The sequence below is a fragment of the Opisthorchis viverrini genome, assembly GCF_000715545.1.
Source record: "Opisthorchis viverrini unplaced genomic scaffold opera_v5_279, whole genome shotgun sequence".
Lineage (NCBI taxonomy): Eukaryota > Metazoa > Platyhelminthes > Trematoda > Opisthorchiida > Opisthorchiidae > Opisthorchis > Opisthorchis viverrini.
The window spans coordinates 368,845-380,235 of NW_008751940.1; positions in this window are offsets into that span (position 1 = coordinate 368,845).

An 11,391-nucleotide genomic window follows, 5' to 3' on the forward strand; every position below is an offset into this window, starting at 1 on the left:
AGGTTTCAGCAAGCATCGCCTGTTTGCCAATTTGACATAGAGTACGGACGTTAAAAGCTCCTATGTGGAAAGGATCTCGTGGATTTAGAAAGGTGTTATTTTGTTTAATGTTTGTAGGCAGCGAGGAGCATAAGGCCCTTCGGTCAGATGACCGACAGTCAAATGGCCCAGCGACGTTTGCTTGTGCAGTGGGAAGGGGTTGGGGAGGGACATCGGTGGACGCTGAACTGCGCGGGCAAATGAGACTTCCCGGTTGCTCAGGCCGAGGAAGGGGGTTTGGTTGAGGTACCCCACCTTGAGCCTTTGACCCAAAAGTCTGACCCACAAGGCGGTGGGAAAATGTAGGGTTTTCTTTGGGGACCCTACCCGGAGCCGACGACTCAACAGTCTGACGCACAAGGCGGAAGGCCACCCGAAGGTTGCACGAGGGCTGGGAGACCGCCAGGTTGCCCGAACCTAGATAGAGGAAGTCGAGAGGTAGAGATCGGGTGGACAATTTACCGCAAACCCACAGACTAATGGTCCTGGAAGCAGTGACACGCAAGTAACTGCCGACCGAAAGAATCCACAATACCGCTGGGCCTGTGAACACGGGTAGCCGAACTCGAGCACACCGACCAAATGGCACGCATAGACCAAAAGCCGCGGTTTTCCGACCTACTGCACATAACCGGTGTGATCAGACGATTATATCCGATAACCGAACACCTACAAGAAGCCACAGGGAAGCCAACGGGCTACCTGCCATCCCGACCAGACAAAGCCACAAGGACAATGCAAGGCCGGTTTAACCACAACAGCAAGACAGCGATGCCGGTCGTGGTGACCGCTCTGCGAAAGTGCACTGGCAAGCTGGCCCGAATCAACTCGAAGCGCGCATCCCCACCCGAAGGTGAAGACCTGCTGCTACGCAGACCCCGAGCATCAACCAATTTGACCAAGCTCAAACCACACTCACCAGCTAAATCCACAGAGCTCACAGTTCAACTCCACCCGTTTACCTCTGAGCGGTTTCACGCACTGTTTACTCTCTCTTCAAAGTACTTTTCAACTTTCCCTCACGGTACTTGTTCGCTATCGGACTCGTGCAAGTATTTAGCCTTGGATGGAGTTTACCACCCACTTTGGGCTGCATTCACAAACGACCCGACTCTACCCAGGAAGGTGCCATCAATTTTGCCCCTCCACCCCAACAACATGTCAACATTACGGTGCCCATTGCTGGACCTGCAATGGAGCAGCACCTCCGCGGAACGACCTGAACACCACATTGCCTAGTGACCAACTGGCCACAGGCTTCGGTGCTGGGCTCTTCCCTGTTCACTCGCCGTTACTGAGGGAATCCTTGTTAGTTTCTTTTCCTCCGCTTAGTGATATGCTTAAGTTCAGCGGGTAATCACGTCTGATCCGAGGTCAGGAAAGTTGTTAAGCACCAAAGTGCAAAACCGATTTGCATCGAATGCATTGCCATCACTGGACGAGATGGCGAGACGGCCCAAGTGGTTAGAGCGCGAATTTACTGACCGGAAGGTCCGTGGTTCGAATCCGCCCTCCGCCACTCGACTTCCCCTGTCTAGGCTTGGGCAACCTGGCAGTATCCCAGCCCTCGTGCTTCCTTCGGGTGGCATGGCAGCTAGGCACCGGAAGGGTGCTACAGCTGAACGTTTTCTTTCTTTCTTTTCTTTCATCACTGGAACCTCAACCAAAGACAAAGGAACAACAACGGAGCGCGCGCATTCACAACAACAATAACAACAATTGAGCCACGACTCCGCCGCCACCCCCTCATCTAGGCAGTCAGCCCAGACATGGTTGCGTCCGGCACATTGGGGAAAAGCCATAGATCCGGCACCCCACACAATTGCGCGGGGAAATCATGCCAGCTGGCAAGACCCAAGCCACGACTTTTTGGGCGTCGTGATAGTTTATAAGCCGACCCTCGGACAGGCGTGACTTAAGACAAACTGATGACCGCAATATGCGCTCAAGATGTCGGTGCTCAGAGCAGCATACAGATTGCATTAATTAACACAGTTGGCTGCGCTCTTCATCGACACACGACCAGAGTGATCCACCGCTCACGGTCGTACTCATCTCAACCAAATAGTAACCCAGATACCCGGGATACGGCACCGCCGGGCGATTGCACACGTAATTCATTATAGATGATTGGGTGCGTGTTTGAGCAGTGAGATAAGCTAGCCAGGCCAGACTGAAACACTTTGGGTGTAAAACGGCTTGAAAACATCAGAGGGGTACCCCTCACACACCCAAACACGTGCCCACACATCAAAATTAGCATCGCCCATTCTGACGACACGTCGCCTTACTCCTGTTGTGGACTGGCTTACTGAGTCTCAATTGTTCTGCCCTTAACATATGGTGTGGGAATTAAGTAGTGGGGGCACCGGCTTTGGCGCAGGATTACCACGCATCACGTGATTGCGTGATACAGCCAGACACAGCGGTCAGTCAGTTGCGGTTCGTTTGTCACATGCCGGGTCCGCCATCCATAGAAACACCAATTCTATCACTGGACCTTAACGTAGTGACAAAATGTGTCCCTTCGTAATCCACCGAGCAATAATAGGCGGGGGTTCGTACGGCACCAGCAGTCTCCAAAACCAGACTGGTTAATGATTTGAGACATGAACGGCAAATTCGCCTGGTACTCTAGGTCATCGGTTGGAAGGTGTAGCGAAGCGTTCAGCAAAAATGTCTGCAGGTCAGCGCCCCCAAAAAGCGAACAGCACGTCAATCGGACAAGTGTGCCACGGACCAGACAAGGGCGTGCCCTGATTGGTCAGAATGCTAGCTAATCTGGATTCACGGGTTCACGGATCGATACACAGGATCCAGGCTATTGCCCAAGTTTTCCGGGTCGGTTTTGTTCTTGTCGGTCAGTGGCTGTCGTTCACCTGAAAGGCACAAGTGAAAAAAGGGTGTAGCACTGCTCTTTATGTTCTCAGCGCGGGGCAGTATGCTCGCCAGCGCGAGGATTCGCATAAATAAATGTCTAATAGTGCTTTAAATTGGGTTCGAGAAGGAGCGTGTACAACCGTCGGAGGAAGGTTATTCCACGCAGCTACTACCCGAAATGAAAAAAAGTTTTGTCTAATGAATGTGTGTGCCCTGAGCTTGAAGATTTTCTTACTATGTCCCCGCCGGGTGTTTGCTGGGTCAACGGTAAAAAACCTGTTTGCCAAGCTTTGTTCAAACAGGGCGTAGGTAAGAATTAGGTCCCCTCGGAGGCGACGGTACTCCAGGGGAAAGAGATCAAGCGTCGCGAGACGCGTTTCGTAGTCCACGGACTTGAGGCCGGCAACCATTCTCGTGGCGGCCCGCTGGACACGCTCAATGAGGGTAACGTCTTTCGTACGTCCTGAGTAGACAACTTGGTTGGCGTACTCCAGGAGCGGTCTGACGTAGGCCCCATAGAGCATTTGGAAGTCCATGCGAGTAATACGGGAGAAGGTGCGTCGGATCATCCGTAAAATGGCGAATTCCTTTTTGGGCCGATTTCTCATGGTGTAGCGAGAAGGACAAGTTTGAGGAGACCCAGATGCCTAAATCTTTTTTGGCATCTATCCTCATGATGTTTTCTGGTCCCTTTTCACCATGCATAACAAAGGCATCCGATGAATCCCCTCCAAACGACACATGGACGCACTTTTCATCGTTCAGAGGAAGGTGCCAGTCCAACGACCACTGCTTGGCAGCGTCTACATCCATTTGGAGGGCACTGGCATTGGGACTCCAGGATTTCAAGTGGTCATAAGAGTGGATGTGACGAAGACGCTAGGGCTGAGTATAGACACGCATAGTGTTCTCCGTAAACCTCAGATACCACTGTTGGGTCATTAGTCGGTTCGCTGTATCTGTCCCTCAAGGAGAACGCGGATGGCTTGTTTCTGCGGCGATGTCTCATGTATTTGAACAAGACGTTTTTGTTTTTTCAAGCGAGGTCCAGAATGGTGGCTTGTTTTTGTATGTTCCATTTGCGGATTTCTGATTTACAGCGGTCCCACATTTTACGAAATGCTAGCTCATCTTCTGTATCCCCTGTAGTCAACTTTTTGAAAAAGAGTTGTGACCTTTTTTCCAGAAGTCGCCGAATCCCTTTTGGCAGGCTGCGGTCCACCCGAGTGCGTGCTGAGTTTTTGGGACGAAAGTTGCATGAGCGTAATGAACTTTCTGGACAATGGTCCTATATAGCTCTTCCACTGGAGCTTGTTCCAGTGTGACTTGTTTAATAAAGATGCGCATTCCTGAGAAGGCTGCACAGCAGAAGTCTCGAAACCATGATTGAGGTTCGGGATTTCTGGCCCAATAGCAGATGAAATCAAAAGTCAACACGCAGTGGTCGCTATGTCCGAGTGGAGCGTTAATTGTTACCTGATTAACGAAGTGCCTTTCGTTGGCGATGACCAAATCCAGGAGGGATGGCAGTTGGCCTGCGCGGTATCTGGTGGGTGCAACGACATGTTGAGTCCAAGCGCTCTGTCGAACGACTTCAATCACCGCCGCTGCAAAATGTCCGCCTGATTCGACGCGCTGTAGTTCCATCCAAGAGGCCTTTGGGGCGTTGAGGTCACCTACCAACGGGAGATGAGTGAAGTGGTAGTTGGAGGAGAGTTGCTCAAGGGTTTGTATGGGGAATTGTTCTTCTTCAGGGGGACTCGAAGGGCTACGGTAGACCACACCGAAAAGGAGAAAATCGGACCCGCGCAGCGGGATTGGGACCCAGAGTGCATCTTCAGCTCGATGCTTCTCGTCCCCTCACAGAAGTTCTAGCACGACCTTGTGGAACCATCTATGGTTATTCTATAAATACAGCTATCTCCATAAAGGGCCGCCTGAAGCTGCCGTGCCATTTGATATACTATAGTAGGCGACCAGGAAGCCGACGCCCGACAGAGTTGCACGACTGTTCAACAAGTCACGGATTTTCGGATTCATGGATTGATACAGGATTGAGGCTTTTGCCCGAGTGTTTCGGGTAGGTTTTGTTTTTGCCGTTCAGCGGCTGCCATTCACCTGAAAACCACAAGCGGAAAAGAGATGTAGCAGTGCTTTTTATTTTCTCAGCGCGGTGCAGCATGATTGCCGGCGTGAGGACTCGCATAAATAAGTGTCTAAAAGTGCTTTGAAGTGAGTTCTAAAAACAGCGTGGACAACCGCCGGAGGAAGGTCCTTCCACGCAGGTACTACCCGAAATGATAAGAAATGTTGCCTGATGAACGTGTGCACTCTGAGCTTGAAAATCTCCTTGCCATGTCCCCCCCCACTGTTTGTTGGGTCGGTGATGAAAAAACTGTTGGCCAAGCTTTGTTTAAACAAGACATGAGTAAGAATTAGATCCCCTCCGAGGCTAGGACACTCCAGGAGGAAGAGGTCAAGCGCCGGGCGACTTGTTTTGCAGTCCACGGACTCGGGGTCGGCAATCATTTCCGTAACTGCTCAATGGCCACGCTGGACACGTCCAGAGTTGGTGTCCCGCGGTCTAGACCAGGTTGTTAGTTCCTCAAGGCCATGGGGGCCGTATGCTAGGATGGTATATAAACCGGTGCAGAGTTACAGATGGTCAATCCTCGCTTACCCCGCTTGCGGTACAGGTGTCCACTACATGCCGAACGCGACTAGTACTCTATCAACAACGGTAGGGCCAATAATGCCGAAGCCATCTAATAGATTGGTGTCAAATAAGATGGTTTCGTGGTCTAATATTTTCTGGGTTCATAGAATCGTTTGATTAATGCAACATACCTTGCCATGTCCCCACCGTGTGTTTGTTGGGTCGGTGATGAAAAAACTGTTGGCCAAGCTTTGTTTAAACAAGACATGAGTAAGAATTAGATCCCCTCCGAGGCTAGGACACTCCAGGAGGAAGAGGTCAAGCGCCGGGCGACTTGTTTTGCAGTCCACGGACTCGGGGTCGGCAATCATTTCCGTAACTGCTCAATGGCCACGCTGGACACGTCCAGAGTTGGTGTCCCGCGGTCTAGACCAGGTTGTTAGTTCCTCAAGGCCATGGGGGCCGTATGCTAGGATGGTATATAAACCGGTGCAGAGTTACAGATGGTCAATCCTCGCTTACCCCGCTTGCGGTACAGGTGTCCACTACATGCCGAACGCGACTAGTACTCTATCAACAACGGTAGGGCCAATAATGCCGAAGCCATCTAATAGATTGGTGTCAAATAAGATGGTTTCGTGGTCTAATATTTTCTGGGTTCATAGAATCGTTTGATTAATGCAACATAACAGATAGATATTATGCCCTCCTTCACGGTTTATCGGGGGTAGAATATGAACAGAATGTCGGTGAAGTACCACAACCGTCCGTCTGTCATGCGGCTGTGGTCTACAAACACGTAATTTTGCGTTTATACTAGAACGCTAATAAAAATTGTCGTCGGCATGTTGATACTTATACGTACATTCCTTCAATCAACTTATGTTAAGGTACGCTGAGTTAGACTACCGGTCGATCATGCGTGTCGTCCACCGGGACGGTTTCCATGTAATCATCAGTTTTACCGTGCAACGTTCGCGTAAACTGCGCACGTTTGACCGGCGTGTGTGTGCTGCAACCCGGCGTTTAGATGCTCGCCGGGAAAGCGTGGTTGGTTCGCTGAGGTGTTTTAAATCCTCCATAGAATTTTGCGGTCATGTCTGGAAAAACCATGGATTGGACTTAACCGGTGATGAGGTGAGAACCCTGCGCAATGAATTGCACCGCTTGGATTATTCTGCCTGTGCTATCCGGGGTATCCGAGATGCGTTGCCCCCATTTGGAATCATGGTTGTGTCGGTTTTCAATTGTGGTTGTTTGAATGTTCTGTCGTTTACTTCCGTTCGTCCGTGTGGTTAAATGTCATGGTAACTGTCACGTCTCGTTGGATGTGTAGGTGGCGTATGGGTTTTTTCTGCCGTAAAACCCATCATCTCCTCAAAGTGGTTCGGCGGTGACATTGTGCATCTTTCACGCCGGCTGAGCAAACCCAGCTCTGGGCATTTTCATTAAGTTGCTTTGTACTAAATCTTTTCCCATTTACTCTTCACGTACAACTACGGAACACATTTTTGACGATTCTGTAAGTTGCTTGCGATCAGTCATAATAGAACTAGGTTTCCAAAAAGCGGCTTATATTTCCTGACAATACAAACGTCATGAAAACCGGGACATCCAGGCCTTGCGTCAAAGACAGGTTCGCGTGAGTGAGAAAAGGGAACATTATTTTCCTGCTTTGCCTATGCCCTCCGAGTTGTCCCGGAACTTAGCGCTTCTGGGACACCACGGGATCGCCCCTAGCAGCTTTTGTTTGGCAATGTTTACAGGAGCCCGGCAGCCTGCATATGGATGTGCCATTTGATACATCTCATGGGTGCTTCACTTCACTGCTACTCATCAAAAATAAACGATATTCAAGCCGAAGATTCTAGGACAGAAGCGCATCGTAGACTCGACATCTCGTCGATTTTTACTTACTTAGCATGTAGAATCGCCAATGCATGCCAGCCATTCATGTCGAATACGTAACAAGCACGCCTTGGAGGCAAGAAAGAACGGTGATTCCCTGAAGACGGGTTCACGGCAATCTCTGTGGACGACAACCGGAAAGAACGCTCGCCAGCTAAAACTGAGTTACCAAGCTTTCACGCTAACAATTGTGACGAAAATGAACAACCGTAGCAGGAATTTTTCACTAAATACCTCAACACTTGCTTACATTCTGGGTTTTCGAATGATTGGTCAACCTTTCTTAAGTCTACACGATGCTTTGCGTTAAATAGTGAACTAATAGAAATACAAAATCGATGACCAGCTCCGGCCTAGCCGCATACATAATCGTTGATCCGTTTGCTGCGAAAGATGCACCGATAGTTACGTTATTATAAACCAGAGTAAGGGCTGTCCATGAACATGCCGGATATTGCACCTACTGAACACAATTCGTATGGTACATTGCCTTCGAGGCATGCATTTAGGGAAACATGCAAACACACGCATGCTAATCGTTTCTATTGAAAGATTAATTGTATCATAGTCAGTGATCAACGCTTAGTGAAAACAGTGAGCGCACCAGCAGGAACCGCATAAATTGGGCCATTTTTATTACTCACCTCTTTATTGCCGAAAGTGAGCACGAATGTCATCGCCATTTTGTAATATTGCCATATTTAAGGGCAATCTGGACGACTAAAATCATAAAAAAGCAGGCTGTGTTAAACTACTGATAAATGCATACTATCTACTTTTATTAAATTTGGAGATCTGTTGGCAATGTAAATTTTTATCAGACATAAACCTAGTATAACGCTCTGCTTCGTTCAAGAGGGTCGATCATAAATCTCAAATCCGCCGTTTTAACTTTTGAATGTTTCTGCCATGGTCTTCGGTTATTCAGAACGGCCGTGACTTCGCAAGTCACTTGATCGCCAGCAAGTCACAACAAAAAATGAAATAAACTTGAACTTCCCGCCGAATATCACTGCTTTTCGGTAAGGGAATCAAGCCAAAGGCCTTGTTTGAAGACAACAATCATCCTCCCGTCTAGGTTTGGGCTAAATGGCATCCCGGCTCACGCAAAATAATGAGTCGCGTACATACAGATACACTCACATCATATCGTCCGCCGCATAGTGCAGTCATCCAGGTTACCTTACCTGCTACGTACAGCAAATCGGGTAGGCGAGAATGGGCTGCTTCCGACGCCCACCTGCTTTTTTGTCACACGCTCCATTGATTCCCTCCCCATCCTACCGGTAACTTTTTATGTACATCCAACAGAACAAACGACTCCTCTCGTCTCAATTCGTCCCAGCCGAAACATCTGTACATAAGCCGACGTCATCAGAAATTTTAAAATCAATCCTCAAGCCTTGACGATAAGTACACACGGCCACTGTTAACTTTTGCACTCTGAGGCAAACAGGACAACAAGCTATTACTGCGCTAATGCTTTACTCTCTTGAAATCGATGTGCCCTATGTATTGGATGCAGGTGAATTCTTTGGGCTAACCAACCCATTATTCTCCTATATGATTTTGACTGCGCCCTTCGGAGCAACCCAGGGGCCTCTGTGGCAGGATGTGCAGGGCCGGCATTGTTCTAAATCACCTGGCGGATGTAGGGCTGCTTGGTTGGGTGCGGTTGTGTGTGGTTTGTCTGAGAACGTCCGTGGGTCATACAAGCGGAAGCTTGATCGTTGTGTCTATCGTATCTGCTTTTGCCGCAACAAACTATAGCTTTGACACCATGGAAGTTAAATTTTATGACGCCTTGAATGACATGCTAGGGTAGGTTAGGCGCTTTGGTACCTTTGTGTTTACCAGAGATCTGAATGCACTAGTGGACAGACGTACAGCATCTGGGACTTAATTGGGCGCTCAACTTAGAGGGGACCAGATACCTATCGACAAAGTGAACGACGGGTTCAGCTCTATGCTGGCCAAGTGTTTTTATGCAGTGCTAACTTCTAAAATAACCTAATTTCTCTGGCCACATAGTGTATTTTGACAGCTTGACAACTGCGAACTTTAATCGTATTACCGTCGGGTGTCGTTGGTGACGGTCGAACTGACTGTCACCCGCTTTAAAACAGTGTTGAACATTGTTGAACACGGATGTTAGGCTGTCGATGATGATGATACCAGCTACCAAAACTGCTGAGTTTCCGAGTAAGTGCCATCATGTCTCGAGCCAAGTTATGGACTAATCATCGCTGGGTTATCCCCATCCGGTGCAGTGCTTCGGAGGCACGGGCAATAATAATAGTACCAAATAATAATGATCGTTCATTCGTAGCACGCTATAATAACTAACTGCAAAATCCGCTTCAGCGCCTTAGTGTCGGAGAGAGATTGGCTAACAAGGGACACAACGGACTTATTGCAAACAAGTGAGTGCAGAGATTACAAGGAATATCGCGGCACTTAAGGCGCATTCTCGGCCTCGAAGCCAGGCTCTCGAATCAGAGCTGGGAGATTTATTGTTGTTGCTTTTGCAATAAGCCTGGACATACCATCGTCGTACATTGCGGAAAAAACCACTTGGGTGTCCAATCAACGGCTGACTTTTATGGCCCGGATGCTTGAGAGCTTCCCTTCCCTTATTTTGATGAAGTTTGGAGGTCTTGATTAATTTCGGGCATTCTTTAATTGTTTTCTGGAATCTGACTATTCTGACACATTCGGGTCACCCGGTCACCATGTCTCCCGAAGGAAACACGAGGGCTCATGCACTAGCAGGATACCCAAATCTAGGAAGGAGCAACTGAGATGTCGGCGCTGGGTTGGAAACATGAAACTTCCTAAGCGCGAAGCTATACTGCACTCAACGTGCATCTGGTCAAAGACAAATATTTGTTCTCGGCGACCAGGCCAGATAAAACCCCAGCATTCTACACTCTGCTTTGGCTGCACCGAAAACGCTAGAAGCCGATAAGTGCTATCATGATTTCTCCCATTCGAGAAGTGATTTTGTCCTTCACCAGTTCAACTTGTGCAGCTGTTAACTTAAATTGACTTATATGACAGCGTTTGGTTCATCTGAAAGCACACCTCTGAGTTTAATCACATTCAGGTTTGCAGGTACGAAGCGCACAACGAATTATGGAGCAGACTTATTTAAGTTGGTTAAAACAGTCTGCATCTGTAAATGGCCTGATCCAAGAAAAGTGATGCCCTCCATGGGTGTAAATAAACATTTTGGGCATGTTTTGAACTCCGAGGTTTTTAGAGGATAGTAAAGAAACATAAACAGCAATCTGATTATGGAATAAAGGAGCAGAATAAACAGATCATCCTTGCTTGGCACCACCGAATGTGGTGAACTAGGAAGAATCTGACATATGCGTGTACGCGTCTAAAAGAGACTGTATATGAGAAAACGCTACCAGCTTCTGACTATCAACAAATAGAAAGCTGCTTTCAGGTCGACCGAAGACTAATTTTCATTGATCGTTGATGGGAAGTGGTGCCATTTCAGCTTCAAAGTGACGATATCATCTACCAGGAAAAACTCGGGCTTGAATCTTACAAATATGACTGTGCCGATGGCGAATCAACCTGAATCGACCAGAGGTCACCTTGAAAGCAATGGTCACTAGGCTGATGCCCTGTGTTTTTTTACACGGTGTTCTCGCGACCTTTTTGAATAAAGAGCCACCGGCTATCCCCAATCCAGCTACTCGACATAACAGGATATTCAGCAGTGACTCGCCACCTTTGAAAAGTGCGGGCCAGAGGCCATATGGACTAGGTGCATTGTGGCAATGACGCAATGAAATTCCACACGGGAATTCCGATGTCAACTGGAGACTGATCTTGAGATTCAGTAGATTTCACCAGATGAACTGTTCTCCAGTGCTCAGTCCATAGTTTAA